A 19,196-nucleotide genomic window follows, 5' to 3' on the forward strand; every position below is an offset into this window, starting at 1 on the left:
GAGATGTAGAGTTTTTAGGGAGGGTGTCGAAGTGACTATCACTTCTAATATAAAAAAAAAAAAAAAAAAAAAAAAAAACTCTACATGATCTGTTTAGCCTTCCCGTAGTTTTTAGTAATAAATTAATTTTAATGGAAAAGAGAAAGGCAGCTGGCAAATGTATTTGTGAAGACATTGACAAAATCAAGGTTCAGATATTTACGACGAGAGTTAGAAAATATACAGATATAATTGTTTGTTGGGATGTAGAGTTTTAGGGAGGGTGTTGAAGTGGTCACCACTTCTAGGAAAACTCCACATTTGGTCTTTTTAGCTTTCTCAAGCGCTGAAGCCATCGACAGCACATAGAGAAAAGAATAGCAGGGAGGCAGACCATAAACTGTAGACAGGCGACGTTGGCTTCGGGGTTGTCAGTCATAAAGTAACACTGCTAGCGTGCGGATCTGGACCAGCTCAAATTGTATTGCTGTATTTCATTATTAAGTCAAATATATACTTTGTATCTTACACTTTATCCACGCGTTTTTCCCTCTTTATATACTGAATAACCTCAACAATGTTTGATATCGTTTCCGACTATCACTGCTGTCCCTCCATGAGCTTTTTCTGAGGGGTGTTTGGTATCATATATGGTGTAGTATGGTATTTTCATGTAGCTGTTTGTAGTGAAGTATGTTTCCGGAGACAAGTAGTATGTCTCTATTGTTATTGTATATGAATGTTTTAATTTCAAGGGCCCGTTGTTGTAGGCCGTTTGAGTTCCAGGCTGCTATTTTTAGCGTGTCCGTTTTTATTTTTTGCTTAGCACGTTTGTAAGTAGTTGTAGCATGACTGTGATTTGTTTGGTTTGCTGTCTGAGTGTTGAGTTTTTTCCGCTTATCATTCTGGTTAGCATTTCGGTCTTTATGGATTGTCGTTGTTACTATTGTGGTGGTATTGGTTGCCTGTGTGTGTCGATTGGCTGGTTACTTGAGCGTAGCTTAGACTACCAATGCTGTTGCTGCTGATGTGTTTGGTGTTGTTGCGTGCTCTGTATTTGGTATTATCTCTGGTTTTGTGCTGCCCTGTTGGGCTTGTATATTAGTGATTGTCATGCTTAGTGATTGTCATCATGAGATTAGCGGATAGAAAGCGCTAGCTGGTAGCGCGATTGCTGGCTGCGGTACGCTTAGAGCGGGAACACCGTGCATGAGAAGAAGACGACGACAACGATGAGGTGGGCGTGATTGAGGACCGTTTAGACGTCAACGGTCCAGGGAATCACGATCTCAATAGTCAAGACGGCGGAGTTCTGGTGACTCCAGTGGGAAGACGACGAAGGTAAGACGAGCGTAAGTGCACGGTATTAACGTTTAAAGACGTGGAAGACTCGCTCGAAAAATTCAGCGGAGATGACCTACCGAATGTAACTCAATTTATAAGAGATTTCGAGGAAATGGCGGAAGTGTGTGGCTGGTCGGACATCCACATGGTGGTTTTCGCTAGGAAGCTTCTCACAGGCTCTGCCCAAGCTTTCGTACGCCAAGAACAATGCATGAAGTCCTGGGCGAAGTTTAAAAAGGCGCTGGTAGATGAGTTCGAAGACATAGTGGGTGACCGGCAGGTACATCAGGAGTTAGCGCATAGAACGCAAAGAGCAGACGAGAGTCTGCTTCAATATATGTATAGTATGCGTGAGATTGCGGGACAAGGAACAGTCGATACACAGTCGGTAATCGACTATATTATCCAGGGTATTCCCGATGGGGTCACAAATAAAACTATACTATATGGGGCCTGGAATATGCAGCAGTTGAAGGAACGCTTCAAGCAGTATGAAGCTATGAAAAGAGATATGAAGGCGAAAACAAAATTTGATGAACGCAAAGACGATAAAGCAGAACGATCAGCAATGCGGAGTCAGTCGAGACAAACGAGCAGTGATCCCAAAAGGTGCTTTAATTGCGGCGGTGACGATCATATAAGTGTTCAGTGTTCGGAGAAAGAGAAAGGTGTGAGGTGCTTTAGCTGCAACGAATTTGGGCATGTTGCGGCGAAGTGTACTCTACGACCAAAGGAGACTTACGTCATCCCGAGACCCGAGAAGAAGGAGTACGTGAAAGAAGTGTCGATAGATGACTGTAAGTCTATATCGTTAGAGGATAGATGCAGTGAGCTTACGTTTATACGATCAGACGAGTATGCGAGGTTAGGATCACCACCCCTAGGAAATTGTAAACTTAGGTTTGATGGTTTGGGTTCCGCTGACATTGAGACCTCGGGTGAATTTACGAAGGTTATGATCGCCGACTGGCAGGCTGACGATCACGAAGACGCGTCGGATGTATTTAGGATCAACGTGATAGAACAGACCGACGAGATGGATTTAGCGCACGTAGAGGAATCTCACCACCGTGAAGCGATTCGCGATATCGTTAGGGGGTATAAACCGGAGAAAAAGCAGGACGTCGGGATAACCGCGAATATCGTTTCGAAAAGCGACAAACCCATAGTACGAAGACCGCGAATACTGGCGCCGTCTGAGAAAAGAGAAATAGACGACTTGGTGAAGTTGCGAAAGAACGAAAGCGATTTTAAGTGTCAGGTATGTCATAGGCCGGGCAAAAATATGGAGTATGCGGATACCCCGAGTAGAAATCCACTGCCGGGTGCCATGTATGAGGTTGAGTGTGAGGACGGGCAGATTGTACGGTTGAGAAGCGCACAGAACAAGGGCCTTGAAGTCCGTAAGATTTTAGATGCCGCAACGTGCAGTCAGGCCGATGGATATGTAATCAGAAGATTAATCGACGAAGAGTGGGGTGTGAATTTCGAAAAACAGCGTCGTGAGTTACGTGAGGACACAAAAAGGAAGATCGCTGCGACGCAAGAGGAAAATAGGAAAAATTTCAACAAAAGACGGAAGAGTGCGAAGCAGTACCTAAGGGGAGATTTAGTGGCCATTAAGAAAACCCAATTTAAAACTCAGGTTTAAAACTCGGGGGAAAATTTTTAGGTCCGTACCGGGTATCACGAACAATGCGGAATGACCGACACATGGTGGAGAAGCTGGGGGAGCATGAGGGGCCTGCGCACACATCGACGACCGCCGACTTCATGAAGCCTTGGGTCCTCAACGCCGAAGACGACGCATCCGACGATAGCGAAACTGAAGACCACATCTGAGGGCAGATGATATTGCAGGATGGTCGAATGTAGTATCGGGGCCAAAAGGCCTAAGGTATCGGCCGAACCGTAAACAAAGTTGCAAGAGCCGCGGCATCGTCAGGTACATCAATGTGTCGTTGGGTCTTTTTATGTGGACAGTTTTCGTGGAAAGGACCTGCGTGACCCTGACCACGGGCGTTTTGGGACACGTGTTCCGAAGGACGGAAAAAGGCAAAGAGACGCTAAAGGGAGAGCTAGTTGAGATGCCGGAGAGGATGGATGCAAAAGGTACGCGGAGTGTGTGTTGAGAAGCGAGAGCGAGCGTGTGTAGAAGCCGGAGAGTATGAACCGGGAAGTCGAAAGCCGCCCATGAGAATAAGACGTACAACAGCATTGTAATCATTTCGTTGCTTCGAATATCATTTATTAAATCAAAACATCATTACTTGTCCTTTCCTCTAAGGCACATTAGGATATTACATTAAAATTAACCGTACACTTACAATTTGCAAGCAGTCAGACTATCAAGTTAAAGTTAATATCGATTAAAAGTAGAAAATTTCTGTGGTTGTAATGAAGTTTAAAAATCTTATGCAATAATAGAAAAGTAATAAAAAATATAATCGTGTTGAGATATAATTCCAAACCTTTCGTGAGGATTGAAGTCTTCTATGAATAGCGTTCTTTGTAATACTTTTATATCTCTGATAACAAATGACGCTCTCCGTAACGGCATATTAAATTATAGTATTTGCAGAAGAAAATAAAAAATTTGTACAATATGCAACTTGTTCAGAAATGATTAATTATGACAGATGTAATTCTGGCAGCGAAATTAGAAAATTCCTCGTTAGATGAGAATCGAAGCTAATATACAAACATTAACAGACATTGACAGATATCGATTCTGAAATCTCGATATTTTCAATTCGATTTATCGAATTTCAATATCGATTTTCAATATCGTGTGTGTTCATGTGTGAGTCTTCTTTTATTTTCTGTTAATGTCTGATACGATCAAATACGATCAATTATATAAAATATAAAGTATACAATTTTATATTTGCGACAAATACATTACACGTTTCTGAGTATTAAATTTCTTGACATCGAGAAGAAATCTGAATTAATTATGATTAGTTATGATTAAAATAATATAAATTAACAATGACAATAAACTAAGATAAATTATAATATATAGAAATGGACCATTATATTTTAATCGATGTTATCAAAATCTATTGCATATTTGTTTCATGATTGAATTATTATAAATTCAGTTTTGCCGTTTACTTCAGATACACGTGCGTGGGTACATTGTATATTACGTGAAGGAGAAAATAAATCGTACAATGTTTTACCAAATTATTGATGATTAATCCTATTTATTAATTCTAAAAAATTGCCGTTAATTATTGTTGCAGTTTTATTTATTTAGAAAAATGTTTGCGGCTGTTTCAATACCTTTTTATGTATATTCAGCCGGTTTGACCATCGTTGGTGGAGGTTACTTACTTAGGTAATGTCTCTATATTTTGCAAAGAGATTATTCTTTTGAACTGCGTTTTTATTATAGCATAATATGATTGCTCATTCTTTGTTTATTCGTAAAGAACAAATCAATATGTAAGTGGCCCTATTTAAACGTGAAATTATATTTTACTTTACTTATTATTCATTTCTTTCATTTGCAGAGATTATCTTAGTGGAGAATTATATGAGAATGATAAAGAAAACTAACTGACAAAGTAATTACTGTAACAGGAGAAAATACTGGAATTGGTAAAGAAATAGCTCGTGATTTAGCTAAACGAGAGGCTAAAGTTATAATGGCTTGTAGAGATATAGAAAAATGTGAAAATGTATTTTAAAAAAATGATTTGTATCATATTAAGAGTAATATTAAAATGTGAGATATAAAATTAATTGTTATTTTTCTTAGACACGCCGTGATATAGTAGTATAAAGTAGGAATAAATATGTTTATTGTAGACCATGTGATCTAGCATCTCAAAAAAGCATTACGGATTTTGTAGAGCAATTTAAGAAAGATATATACCATATCCTATGTTAGAGTATGAAATGAAATGAAATAACATAGCTTCATTATATGTATAAAGTGAATAACTACTAATATTGACCATTAAATACATTTAGTTGATCTATTTTCGAATACTAAATTAGAAAGAAATTCTTCTTGAACTAATTATAACTAAATCAATACGTCTATAGCATAATTTGTATTATCTGTTTCCATTGTAGAACACAAGAAGCTTCACATTCTTATAAATAATACAAGAGTAATGAGATGTCCTAAGATGTATACCCAAGAAGGAATTGAATTGCAATTTGGTGTGTATCACACTTTTTACTAACAAATTTATTGTTAGACACTTTAAAAGATTCTGCATCATCAAGGATTGTAAATGTTTCAAGTACTGCACACAAGTGTGGCAAAATTAAATTCAACGATTTGAATAATGACAAAACCTATGAGCTGGGCGAAGCATATGCACAGAGCAAATTAGCTAATATTCTATTTACGAAGGAATTGGCAAATAAATTGAAAGGTTTTGTCATTTTAACAGAAAATAAAATTATTTTTGAAGAAATAATGCAATCGATAAAGCATTATTTTTTTATGTCATATAGGAACTGGTGTTACAGTGAATTACCTCCACTCTGGTATAGTACAAACAGAAATAATGCGACATGTGGGAATTTATCAAAACCTTTTAGGTAGACTGACCGTAGATACACTTACATGGTTATTTATTAAGACGCCTATAAAGGGGGCGCAATCTGCTTTATTTGCTGCATCAGATCCGTCTTTGGATGATGTAACTGGAGAATGTTTCATGTAAGTTTCAGTAAAATTCTAGAAAATTTGAATATAGCAGACCCAATATATAATACTATGTTAAAATATAATGTTATATATTCTTGTTATAGTAATGATAAAGTAGCAGATGTTTCGAATGAAGCAAAAAATGATAAAGTTATAAAATGGCTATGGGCAGTCAGTGAGAAGTGTACTAAATTGGATTCTGTATAAACTAGTTTAAATATAACAAATTTTATTAATATCAATACTGGTAAGATCGTTTTCCATCATTCTCTAAATGATGCCAAATAATTTATGACAATTACTTAATAGAAGTATTATTTATGCCGCGCTATTAATAAACGAAATCTCGATAGGATATTTTTCGTATTAATCCTGCTGTGGCCCTTGAATTTGTATACATTAATCTCATTTTGATGTCAACAAACAAGAATACTTTTATGTATGAAATTAATACGAAAAATCGTATATCAATAGGAATTGTTTTATATTTTTCTTAAACTTGAAACACCCCTTAGTGATAGAAAAATACACGGTTGAATCGAAAGCGACCGCTATTTTATCGATAAAGTAATAGCTTCGTCCATGTCTTCATCTATACGTTATCATCATTCATTAAATCAGACTAAATTAATCATTTCAATCAATCTAAAGGTAGTTAAAGGCTTAATAAGGTTTGTATTCTATCTTATGATCTTATCATTGACTTAGAATAGGGTAGCTGTAACATGTCTGTGGTTTTACTCAATGCTGAAACGATAATGTTAGGAATGACACTAATATGGTAATAAGACTTCAGTGATCTCTAGGCGTGGGACAAAAAACTTTATTAGGTGATAGGTCTAACCCGCGCCTTGTCTGTACATTCCATGCCTAAAATGTTCAATTCATTACACGATCAATGTATAATATCGAGGTTGCTTCGCAGTCTCTCCTCGTTTCTCGTTGACTTCCTTATTTTTGTATACTTTTTAGTTGATTTGAAAATGTTATAGGTTTTTGTTTATTCCTTAGAAGTGGTGGAGTATTCGGTATAGAGATGACTTTTGCATCGAAAATGAAGAACGTAAGAGTCAAAGCGAGGTAATTGTTGCCTTACGTTTTGATGAACTCGTGCTAATTATACTTGTTGCTTCTGCTACTCGAAACTATATTGTACTTTTTATCTTTCCCTCTTTGTAATATCATGCTGTATTTCCCATTGACTAAAGGATCATTATTAACCGAGTGATTAAAACATTTCATCAATGTTATTTTCTAATTTCGAGAGTTTTCAATAATGTTACATTTAACCTAGAAGAGTATTGATTTTTCTTCTCCACTTACTGTTCATAATAGGTGCCACGAATTTGTTCATTCACGTGAACTCAAACGTGAACCGTTTAATTTTTTTACAATGTCATATAATTGTTCATATTATTTCATTCTAAAAATAACTAGCTTTTTAAATCTTTTGAGTATATTAAAAAATATTGGAAGTGGATATTGGAAGATTTAGTTTCTTTAATGTAATTGTACTATTTATTTTCAGACAATGTTTGGTGAGATTTGGAGATCAAGGAGGATATTTGGAAGTTGTGGTCAGACCAATGTTGCAACAGGGACACGAAGGAGAATTATGCGGATGGTTAAAGAAATGAGTTTAATTAGGACAGTTTCTACGTGTCCACATCCTGATTGTATAGGCAGGAGTTTAGCTTGGAATCAAGCAAGAATTGTAGATAAATATAGTTGGTCGTGACACAATTGTACAAGGAAACAGTCTATTAGAGAAAATTCTTTTTTTGTTGGACTCAAATGTGACGTGAAAATGTGCCTTCAACTGATATTAGGATGGTGTTAAATGACACCTAGTGTAAATTCGACCAATCGCGGGGAGACGCAATCGCGAGGAAACACGTCAACGGGAGTCGTAAATTCCCGTTACGATTATAATAATCGACGCCGCGAGTAGATCGATCCCCTGATTTCCGTTAAGACAATAGGGGTGGTTGAAATGATATAACTCCGTGATTAACAGTATTATAACTTATATATTTTCCAACAACTTCGTATAATACTAGTAACGTCGCTGAGTATGAGGATTGCCTTGATCTTGCTGAGATTCTGACTGCCAATCTGATAGATGTAGGCCCTTGTGTTGTAGCAGACGTAGCGATTGATCAGATCCGACTTTGACTGAATCGAATCCGCAGAATGAATCGAATGACCGAATGAATAGACTTCGACTGCTTGACTTCGACTGTGTGACTTGTTCGACCGTCTGACTTGACTGAGTGACTGAACTGGAACTGACTGGCCCTGAACTGGAACTGAACTGAACTGACTGGACTCCCTTGCGTGACTGCACTTTGGGGATGCGAACCAGTAGAGTTGACCCTCTTAGTGGCGTAGAAGCCGTAGTAGCACTGGTAGCAGTTGTAGCAATAGAAGCCGTAAGAGCCGTAGGAACTGTAGGCACTGCGAGAGCTAGGGGGACTCTAGGCACCGTGAGAGCCGTAGGAACTCTGAGAGCAGTATGAACTGTATGCACTCTTCGTCGGAACCATAGGAACTCTGAGGTTCGTTCTGATGTGATTACGGAAGAAAGCTCGATATGGGGGTGGTTTTTTAACGAAGGAAGCTGATTCGCTGTTCATACTTCTCGTTATGAATACGAGGACAAGGATCTGCGCTACCCATTGGTTAAGACGCTAACGATTGAAGATGGGAGATGTAAGCACCCTACCGGCATGACTCGTGGGAAAATCTGGACATTTCTATTATATAGATGCCTGGTTTTCCCTATCATGTAATTACCAGTTCTTCCCGTCATAACTACCAGCTTTCTCCGTAATCTTTAAGAACGTTCAATAAACCTAAGGACATTTTTAAGTACCAGCTATAAACAGAAAATACTTGCAGGATTCAAGGTTCTTGTAAGCTAATGAGACTCGGTTTATGGTGGGGCCATAGGTTTATTGAGGGCTTTTCTAACGATGCTTGGGCTTTGACGGTCAGACAATAAAGGACATCGCACGGACTTTTTGACGCGACGTAACACCTAGTGAACTTACTGCCAATTATCTAGGTAGGTCTTATTGAATCTGTATGCAGAGCACAAAGTTTTATATATATGTCGGAGATGAAAGAACACCGGAGCCTCCCCTTTGGAGCGGTGGGAGGACCCCCTTAGCGCTGTAACCCAGATTTCATCATAGCCGCACTAAGAAACTGTTGTAATTCGATCCGACTGTACTTATTCGAAATTTATGATAGTGAGCTCGGGCTCGAGGTGACAACCGGTCGCCGAACGTAGCCGCGGTCAAGGGATGAACGTTTTACCTAACAGAGGCATGAAGTAACTCTATAGCTTTCCTTAAAAGAAATACTTGGGACGGGGCACGACGGTAAACATTTCAACGATTTCTGTCCCGTGGCTCGCCACACGCAGACTTTGTCCTTCGGGTAAGACGATTGCCAGATGCCAACGCATCTTCACAGTATATGTTTAGCTGGGCGAGGACCCGCTACGAATATTAAATTTCAATTACACAAAGTCTCTCAAATAGACAAATGGCCTGTGCCCCAACTACGGGAAGATAAGAGAAATCTATCCTTCCACGAACGACGCTTCTCGCTAGCAACTTTCCCCAAGGACAGCTAATATCTTTCTCTAACCACCAACATGGAAATTGACCAATTAACAGCAACGTCAATTTCCCTCACCCTTCGAGCGAAGACTTTTCTCCGCGAATCCGATGATCTCGTGCCCTTAGGCACACCCATCATAGTTTTCTTCGACAGCATCACCGCGACGGAGAGACACTCTCTAGTGCGATCTCATCAGTAATCGACCTGTCTTTCGTATACGAAATAATTGCCCCCGTGCTCTAACATATAGTGTAACTTAGACGCAAACGAAGGGTAAAGTCCAGTATCCGTTGACCGCGGAAACGTTGCCGGAGCCGAGACCATTGTCATAGTGCCGCGAACATCGAAACCTTGCGATTATCTATCGACGCTGTAAATCTCTCTAATTTGTGTCAATAAACTCAACCATTGTTACACCGCACCTATGGCTAATTCCAACGAAGATACACCGAACACCCCACCCACAATCCTGACGTGCATCCGACATATAGTTTATTTTCAGAAATAAAGAAACACGTAGTTAAGAAAATGTATGAAGGATGTGATGAGGTTTCTGAAAATTATGTAGCAAGTCATCCAGAGGATTGTGTTCTAGGAGGTCAAAGTGCAATATTAATTGTGGATGAATTTCCTAATGTCTACATGACTGAGAGTCCATCTGATATAACTACTGCTAAGAAACGCAACAATAAATCTCATACCATATTGTGCATAGCAGAAACAAATAAAATACCAACTAGAATGTGGCTGTGGCTTCACATGATTGAAGTATTTCCAGAGGTACTGCTCTTACCTGAATTTCTAAGAGATTGACATTGTATAATTGAATTCCTTTGTTACGCCACGAGGCAAAACGAGATTATAACTATAGATGAGGAAGAGATCGCGCGCGAAAACGAGAAAGAGACGAGTACGAAAAACTATAACTCCGAGTAACTAATCAATTAAACAATATAAGACTAACTACGCCGTCACATTCGACAAACGGCGAATCAGCCGCCGGTCGCGAGTCTGCTTCGCTTAAACTACAGAGATTCGGATACCTACATTTGATGGCACCATCGAGGATTGGCAGTCATTTTACAATTCCTTCTCGTCAACGATAGATCAAAATGAACAACTAACACCAGTCCAAAAATTCTATCATCTCCGATCAGCTTTGACTGGAAGGGCCGCGCGAAGTATACAATCGTTAGCCATCACCGAGTCAAATTATACAATCGCCATTGACGTTCTTAAAGAAAAATTCGACTGCCACCGTCAAATCTGCATGCGTCACTGGGACTTTTTTTTGCGTGGGGAGGGGAAAATGCTATTACGCATGCCCAGTGACCCGCATCACTGGGTTATGTGGGAGTCGGTCGGATGTCATTACCATACCCACTAAAAACCCCTCCTCCTTCTTCCTCCGCTTAGAGGGCAGACAACCCCGGTAAAACCTGTCGGCAGTCATCAGGGTTGTCCTTTCGTACCCCGTTGTGTCTACTTCTTCGGGCAGTTACTGCTCATGTCGTCCTCTCAGCCAGTTCAGAATACTGGGCTGGTCTCCTTCTGCGGTTTTCCGTTGTTTCATGTTCTTGCCCTCATTGCTCCGCGTAGTTGTTGTTTCGCTCGTTCTCCTCCTTGCCTCTTCCCAGGCCCTCGCTGTCACCCTCCTGTGACACATGACACGGTCTTGCAGAATTGCCTGAATTTATTCCAGCTCTCGTCCTTGGCGGTCACCGTGGCGATCAGATTGCCCACGTCTATCTTCCCGCCCAGAGCGTTCTCCAGCTCGATCCTTCTGTCCGTCCACTTCGGGCACGCGAAGAGGACGTGCTCTGCATCGTCGTTCGGGTCTCCACAGTCGAGACAGTTGCTGTCGCTGTCCCTGCCAATCCTTTTCCTATAGACACCGAAGCTCCCATGCCCGGTTAGCAGCTGCATGGTGTGGTGATCGATGTCCATCTTCTTTTTGGTAAATAGCAGCGCACTCGGTATTAGCTTCTTTGTGATATTTTCTTTTTTGTAGTTGTTCCACTCCTTCTGCCAGTCCTCTTGGGCCTTCTTGCGAATCGCCTCCAGTTCCTCCTTCAGCTTGGAGTCGTCATCCGTGCCAATCCTGGTCCCCTGGATCTTGTTCCTCTCGTAGGTCTCTCCGAGCATCTTTATCTTTATGTAAATCGGGAGATTCCCGGTCAACACGCAAAGTGCCGCGTGGGAGACGGTACGGTATGCCGTCGTTGTTATGCACAGGGCCGTTCGTTGTGCTCGTTTCAGCTTTTTCCTGTTCTTATCGGTATTCGCTGCTCTAGCCCACACCGGTGCTCCGTAAGTTACGATGGACTCCCACACATTGTAGTAGAGCCTACGAGCCAGGCTGGGCGGCCCATTGATGTTGGGTAGAATTCCCCTAAGGGCTCCTATTAACTTGTCGGCTCTGTTACACACCATCTCGATATGCGCACCGAACCTCTGACTGGAGTCGATGACGACTCCGAGATACCTGATGCGATCGACCGTTTCGATGTCCGAGGAGCCCGACCTGAGTTTCACCACTCTCGGCACTCGCAAGCTTGTGATGAGCATGACCTCCGTCTTTTCCCTCGCCAGGGTGAGCCCGACACTCGTGCACCAATCGTTGGCGATCCTTAGCATCGTGTTGACCTTGACGGAGGCATCTTCGCTTCTCCCGACGGAACATGTGATGGCCAGATCATCCGCGAAGGCGGTTGCTCTGACCATTTGCATGTTGTCGAGTCTCTCGAGCAACCGGTCGTATACCAAGTTCCACAGGAATGGTCCGAGGATGGATCCCTGCGGGACTCCCGCCGCCACCTCGTGCTCCACCGTGCCGTGCTGGTTGCTCACGATGATCCTCCTTCCGGATAGGTAACTGCCGATTAGTCTTTTGACCTTCCATGGCAGCTTCCTCTTGTCAAATTCCTCGTATATGCTCTTCCAGCTGAGCGAATTGAAGGCATTGCTAATATCCAGGGTGATCATCACGCATATTACCTTCTTCTGTTTGCAGATGTTGGCAAACTTCATCACCTGCGTGATGGCATCTACTCTGCTCCTCTTCTTTCTGAAGCCATATTGCCTCCGATGGAACGGGTCCGTCCCGATGCATCTCTCGATGATCCTCTTAAAGCATTTCTCCCAGATCTTGCTCATGGTTGGGAGTATGCTTATCGGCCGGTACGCGTTGGGGAGACTGGGATCCTTTCCCGGTTTCCTTAGCAGTATTACTCTGGCCGTCTTCCAGCAGTCTGGGATCCTTCCTGATTCGGTGATGCCGTTGAACGCCCTTGTCATGAGCTCGCTCCTGCGACTCGCTACCAGCTTCGCGATCTCGCCCGGCACGCCATCGACTCCTGCAGCCTTCTTGGAGTTCATTCTTCCGGCGGCATCGACGACATCGCCTTCGCCGATGGCGACGCTGAGGCTAATATCTCCTTCTTCTTCGGTCTCTGCCTCTTCGCGGCCCTCATAATGGGGGGGTCCGTGTCCCAGGGTGAATAGCCTCTGTAGGACTGCCTTCACCATGGCGATCGGCATGTCGCTTGTTGGTCCCTCGCTTTTACATTTCTTCATGACCGTGCGATAGGGTTTGCCCCAATGGTCGCTCTCCAGTATCTTGCAGTATTCTGCCCAAGCTGTTTTTTTGCTACAGGCGATCTCCTTTTTTAACTGCCTACGGATCTCCTTGAAGGCGTTGACGAGGGGCTCGGTGTTGCCGGCATTCTTCTTGCTTTCTCTCGTCACCTTCCTGAGCGCTTTGTGCGCCTGCGCTCTCAGTTCCGCGATCATCGGGTTCCACCAGTAGTTCGCGTACTTGCGGCTCGCCGCACCGTTCAACTTCCTTAGCATCCCTTCGCACGTACCTTCTATGCTCTTTTGCAAGAGCTCGGCCCCATCCTCACCGCTAGCCGCGTTGAGGTCCTCCTTCTTCAGTGTGTCGTCGAATCTGCTCAGGAACTCCTCCGGCGACATGTCCTTGGTCACGTACCTGTAGAACTTCGATACGGTTCGGGTCCTCCTCGTCTTAAACCTGTGGAGCACGTACAGATTGTCCGAGGCCGAGTATTTGTCCAAGACCGCGCTTCCGGCGTGTATCTCGCTGACCTTGTTGGATACGCTTATTATGTCGGGGAAGCTCGTCTTCCCGTTCATGAAGAAGGTGTACTTTTCCTTGAGCCTCAATGGAAACACCCGGTGGGCGCTTAGTGCCTCCATTAAGACTCTCCCTCTCTTGTCTGTGGTCGATCCTCCCCAACAGGTTGACTTTGCGTTGAAGTCTCCGGCCACGACGACCTTGTCGTGTCTTCTAGCAACGCTCTTCGTCATAGCAGACAGCGTGTCTATGTATTTGCAGTATGCTGGCTTATTTATGTTGGGCGAACAGTATCCGCTGAAGCAGAAGACGTCGCCAACACGGACGCCCACTATCCCGTCGCTCTTGACCTCCGTTGTTTCATCAGGCAGCTTGCCATTGAGGAGTGTGACCCATATCGAGGCGTCTCCTTTGGTGTCATTAAACCAGTGCGGTAGCTGCCTGTTCGGCTCGGAAATTATTATTATATCCGGCCTAAGTTCGATCGCGCATTGGTGCATCATGTCCTGCGCCAGCTTGCATCTGTTGAGGTTTATCTGCAGTATCCTCATTTACTCGCTTTCAACTGCCTTCTATATTCCGGACAAGCCAGGGATCCGGTTACGTGGTCAAATTTCACTCCTTTCTCCTTGCTGCAGATGGAGCAGCAAGGTGCGTTGACGCAGGCAGCTATCGTGTGGTCTTTGGCTCCGCACTTCCTGCAAATCTCCTTTCCAGGGCTTATCGCCGTGCACTTGTTCGCGATATGCCCAAACATGTGACATCTGAAGCACTTTACCACATTGGGTAGTGCCTTTATCGAGGCTATCGTCAAGCCGGTTCTGATCTTCCGGCTCGCCCCCTCTTTGGCCAGATAGGCTTTCGGCATCGTCACTATTGCCGATTGGGTGCCCCACGGCGCCATTTTTAGGGTCTTTACTTCGACCTCAGTGATGTCGCTTACGCCCAGTTGCTCTACTATCTCCTTGGCTAGTTCTTCCTTGCCTACGAGCGGGTCTATATCCCTGATCTCTACGGAGGTCTTGTCGCGCATTGGTAGCGCTCTCAACTTGCCTCTTAGCGCCGTGTTCATATCCGCCGCCGTCTTTTTGGCGTTGCTACCTGCTTTCAGCTCGATCAGGATGACACCTGTTCTGGTCCTCCTAATCCCGCAGCTCTCTTTAAGGGTTTCCCTTGCCCCCATCAAGTCTTTGTAGACCTGGATCCACTCCTTGTCCTGCCCTACTTTGACGAAGATGGCTTCGGGTCTGTTACGTATCCTCTTCGGTCCCTCCGGCCTCTTTGGCTTGTCCAATGCCGCCCTTCCTGCGTTCGCCTTCCTGACCACCGTCGGGGTGTCCGTTCCTTTTCCTCTCCTTCCGCGGACAGGGATCCAGTCTTCCTTTACATCGCTGTCCGTGCATTCCGTAGTCGCTTTTACCGAGCTGTTGCCGGCACAGGCTCCTGCGTAGGAGGCCTCCACCGTCGTTGGTCTCTTTCTCTTGGTGTCGCCCTTCCCCTCGACGGGCGATATCTCCTTCCTTTTTTCTTCCTTCTCCTCAGTCCTCCCAGGAGGGGTGGTCATCCTGGTGGCCGTGACTGTCCTCGCGTTCCTCTTGAGCCTCATCTCGTCCAACATCGAGTGGAGCTTGATCGCTTTTTTACTGATGGCGTCCCTCCTTTTCTTGATGTCGGTATCCTTTTTGCTCATGAGGTAGAGTCTGCTACCTATGTGTTGGATTTCGCGGAAGACTTCTGTGATGATTTCCGTCATCGCCTTCCATTCGCTCATCTTAATGACGATACTGTCCTCGTCGTTGTCTTCGGTCTCGGCCGTTGCTCTGTTCGCCATGGCCTTCCTCCTGAGCCATTCCCTTGGTGCCGCCGTTTCGCTGCCGCTGTCCGACATTTCCGCCGGTGTGTCTAGCTCCGAGGTGCTGGCCGCTTCGTCCCTCGTTGCCCTCGGCTGGCTCCTGGCCAGGCTTCTCGTTGTCATGCACGCGCTCCCCTCCACTGGGGACTTTCTCATGTATCTGGTGATCTTGTCACCTCTGAAGATTTTTTCCTTGGCGATTCGGGTCGCCTTTTCGGTGAGTGGTGTCTTGTCCTTGAGTGCCTGCATTGGCATCTCGACATCCTCGATGATTCCCGCGATGTCTTCATCAAATTCGAGGCATCTTCTAGTGCTTTTCATGCTCGTCATTTCCTCTGTGACAACCGCGGCTGTTTCTTGGTCCCCGGTCGTGTTTACCGAACGAGGGGAGGCCCAGGGATCGACCTTCCCCTCGCCGTTCGTCCAGTCGTTGGGTGACCGTCGGGTCGAGCCTGGGACGCTACTCGAATCCCCGACGGGGCCTGGAAGCTCCGAAACCCCCTGAGCCGTAAGTTTACTTGACTTACAGTACTTGTCCATATTGTGTTTGTCTTATATACATATATCTATATATGTGTGTTTGAGATGGATGTCCTTCAACGTAGCCGGTCGTCGTATAATCCCACTGTATACTTCCGCGTGTATGCGATTCGTGTCTGTTCGCCGCGGGGAGTTTTGACTGGCCCTCCACTGGGGCGCTCTCCACCACTCCTTGGTTACCCAGGTAGCCCGCACGGTGGCGCTTCGGTCGCGCGACCCAAGATGGCCCCCGCTTTGCCCCTAACCTCACTTTCACACACAGCACTTTCAATCGTTTCTCTCGCTTTTATACCAGCGAGCTCACCTATCTCTTGTGTTCCCACTCATTCCGGAGCACTAGAAACTTCACTTTCATGCACTTTCCGCCCGAATTCTTTAATATACCCAGATATTTCGGTTATGCCTACGGAGCGACGTACACGTGTCCGTTCTGCTTGCCGCCATCATTTGGACTCCACTGGGACTTGAGTTTCGACTATCCGAAAATATCTAAAGAGAGACCCGAAGCTATAGATGATTTTCTCGAGGCGGTCAAGGTAAACCTCCAAGCGTTAGAAAAACCCGGTGAACCAGTCACTTCAAACGTCGTACTTATAAGACTATTCACGTCGAAGCTACCCTCAGCCATCATTCGCAAATGGCAACGCACACTACCGGACAAGAAAGTGCCGTCATATACGCACTTGGTAGATTTTCTGAAAACACGGACGAACGGCGACAGAACGAGTTCAGCATCAACCGCGTTAAAAAGGGCGTCCGATCAGCACAACCGTCAGCGATCGAACGCGCCGCGAAGTTACGCATTCACAACTACACATATTACGTTGGTATGTCCGAACTGCCAAGGACAACACGAATTATGGAATTGTGATGTCTTCAAAGCGAAGTCGCCCAAAGAACGCCTGGAAATCGCCCAAAGGGCGTCGCTCTGTACTAATTGTTTAAGCAAGGGACGCGCTCTTACTCAATGCTCCGCCGGGTCATGTCGCATCTGTAGATAGCGACACCACACGTATCTGCATCAAGACCATGGTCATTACAAATCACAAACACGTGTCAGCCGATCATCGAGCGGTCGATCGTCGAGCGAACGATCATCCAAAGGTCGATCTTCGCCTAGTTCACCGACCCGCGTTCGTCACGTCGTTCGAGACGCGCATCCACGTCTCCCCGAACGTCTCCCCGAACGTCTCCGCGAACATCTCCGAAACGCGAATCTCGGTTATCGCGAACGGCGGCATCGGGATCAACTATATCGTCCAGTCCTAAACGACAAGGAAAACAATGACGTCATCACACGACTTTGCTAGGAACTGAACCACAGAAAACGGACTCATTGACCTCGCTTCCTTCTGAACCATTGCAGCACGATTTGTTAGTCACAGCGCAGGTCAACATCTTGAATAATGAAATTCAACCATTCCGTTGTAGAGCTCTGCTAGGCACCGGCTCTGGCATGAACTTTATTACCGAAAAGCTCGCTAATTCACTCAAACTCAACCAACGGAAATGTTCGGTCCCAATCGAAACACTCAACGCATTATCGACGACCTCGAAGCGCTACATCACGGCCACGATCACCTCCATTGACGGCACATAGGAAAGCACATTGACGTTTCTAATCATACCGACTATCTCGTCTTGGGTCCCAAATCAACCCGTAGATCGCTCAACGATACAGATACCTAGGAATCTCCAACTAGCCGATCCAAGATTCCATAGACCTGCTCCGATCGAAATATTGTTGAGCGCTGGACCAACACTAGCATCACTCTGTGTCGGCTAACTTGATATCAGTCAAGCAAACGGGCCCGACTTGCGTCTCCAAAAACGCGATTCGGATGGGTCATCGGGGGTAGCCCAACCTCGCAATCATTAGCATACGCATTTCACGCCTCCACGACGGCTTTACAGGCGGACCTCGCCCGTTTTTGGGAAATCGACAAAGGACCGCCCACTGCACACCTTTCGGAAGCGGAACGACAGTGCGAGGGGCACTTTCGAAATCACGTTCAACGCACCAACGAAGGGCGATACGTTGTCGCTCTCCCATTCAACGGAACAACTCCTTCGCTTGGATCCTCAAAAGCCATGGCAATGAAGCGACTCACATCCCTCTGCTGTCGATTCCAACGGGACAAACGATTCGAAGCCGATTATCACGCCGTAATACAAGAATACTTGGAATTGGACATTAAAAATTGATAGGGATGAATCTCTTCCGGCTGACGTACACACAGAATGGAGCAAACATTATGCACAGCTGCCTTTGCTAAATAACGTGAATTTTCCACGTAAAACTATAATCAAGACTGCAGCGGAAATTGAATTACACGGATTCTGTGACGCCAGCGAAAGGGCGTATGGGGCATGCGTTTATCTTTGCACCATCACTCCGGATGGTCATGTCTGGACACAACTCCTCACTGCAAAGTCAAAGGTGGCTCCACTTAAATCACAAACCATTCCGAAGCTAGAACTGAGTGGAGCACTTCTTCTCATATCATTGGCCACTACAGTCCTTCAAGCCTTACCAAGCAATATTTCTCTGACCGTTTACTGGGCTGATTCTACAATCTTTCTACATTGGATTAATACATCACCTTATACGCTGAAAACCTTTGTTGCTAATCGTGTGACAGAAATTCAACAGAAAACTCACACCTTAGATTGGCGTCACATTTCCACTACCGATAACCCTGCAGATCTCATATCTCGAGGCCAATCACCCGAAGACTTCCTGCGACCAACCATTTGGCAACATGGACCAGAATGGCTCCAACAACCCGAAAAATACTGGCCGACGTGAAACCCATTAACCGAAATACCAGAGCAGAAGAAAGCAACACGTCTGTCCGTGACTCCGGCTGACCACAGTCTACTGGAGAGATTTGCTTCTTGGCCCAAGCTGATAAGAATTACCGTTCCTTGCCTCCGATGGAGACAAAAACAGGATCGCGGGAGACCTCTAACCACACATGATTTAACCAATGCGCATAACAAATTGGTCAAATTATTACAGCTCTGTTATTTTTCAGATGAAATCCGTACTCTCAGAACAGATCGAAATTTTGCAGTGAAGG

General features: G+C 44.6%; 2 pseudogenes; both read left to right on the plus strand.

The window, feature by feature from the left end:
• The first annotated feature begins 4,589 nt into the window (after nucleotides 1-4,589).
• On the plus strand, nucleotides 4,590-6,202 carry LOC125384679 (annotated as a pseudogene).
• Nucleotides 6,203-6,936: 734 nt separating this feature from the next.
• On the plus strand, nucleotides 6,937-18,922 carry LOC125387225 (annotated as a pseudogene).
• The last annotated feature ends 274 nt before the right edge of the window (nucleotides 18,923-19,196 follow it).

The sequence above is a fragment of the Bombus terrestris genome, chromosome 3 (genome assembly GCF_910591885.1).
Source record: "Bombus terrestris chromosome 3, iyBomTerr1.2, whole genome shotgun sequence".
Classification (NCBI taxonomy): domain Eukaryota; kingdom Metazoa; phylum Arthropoda; class Insecta; order Hymenoptera; family Apidae; genus Bombus; species Bombus terrestris.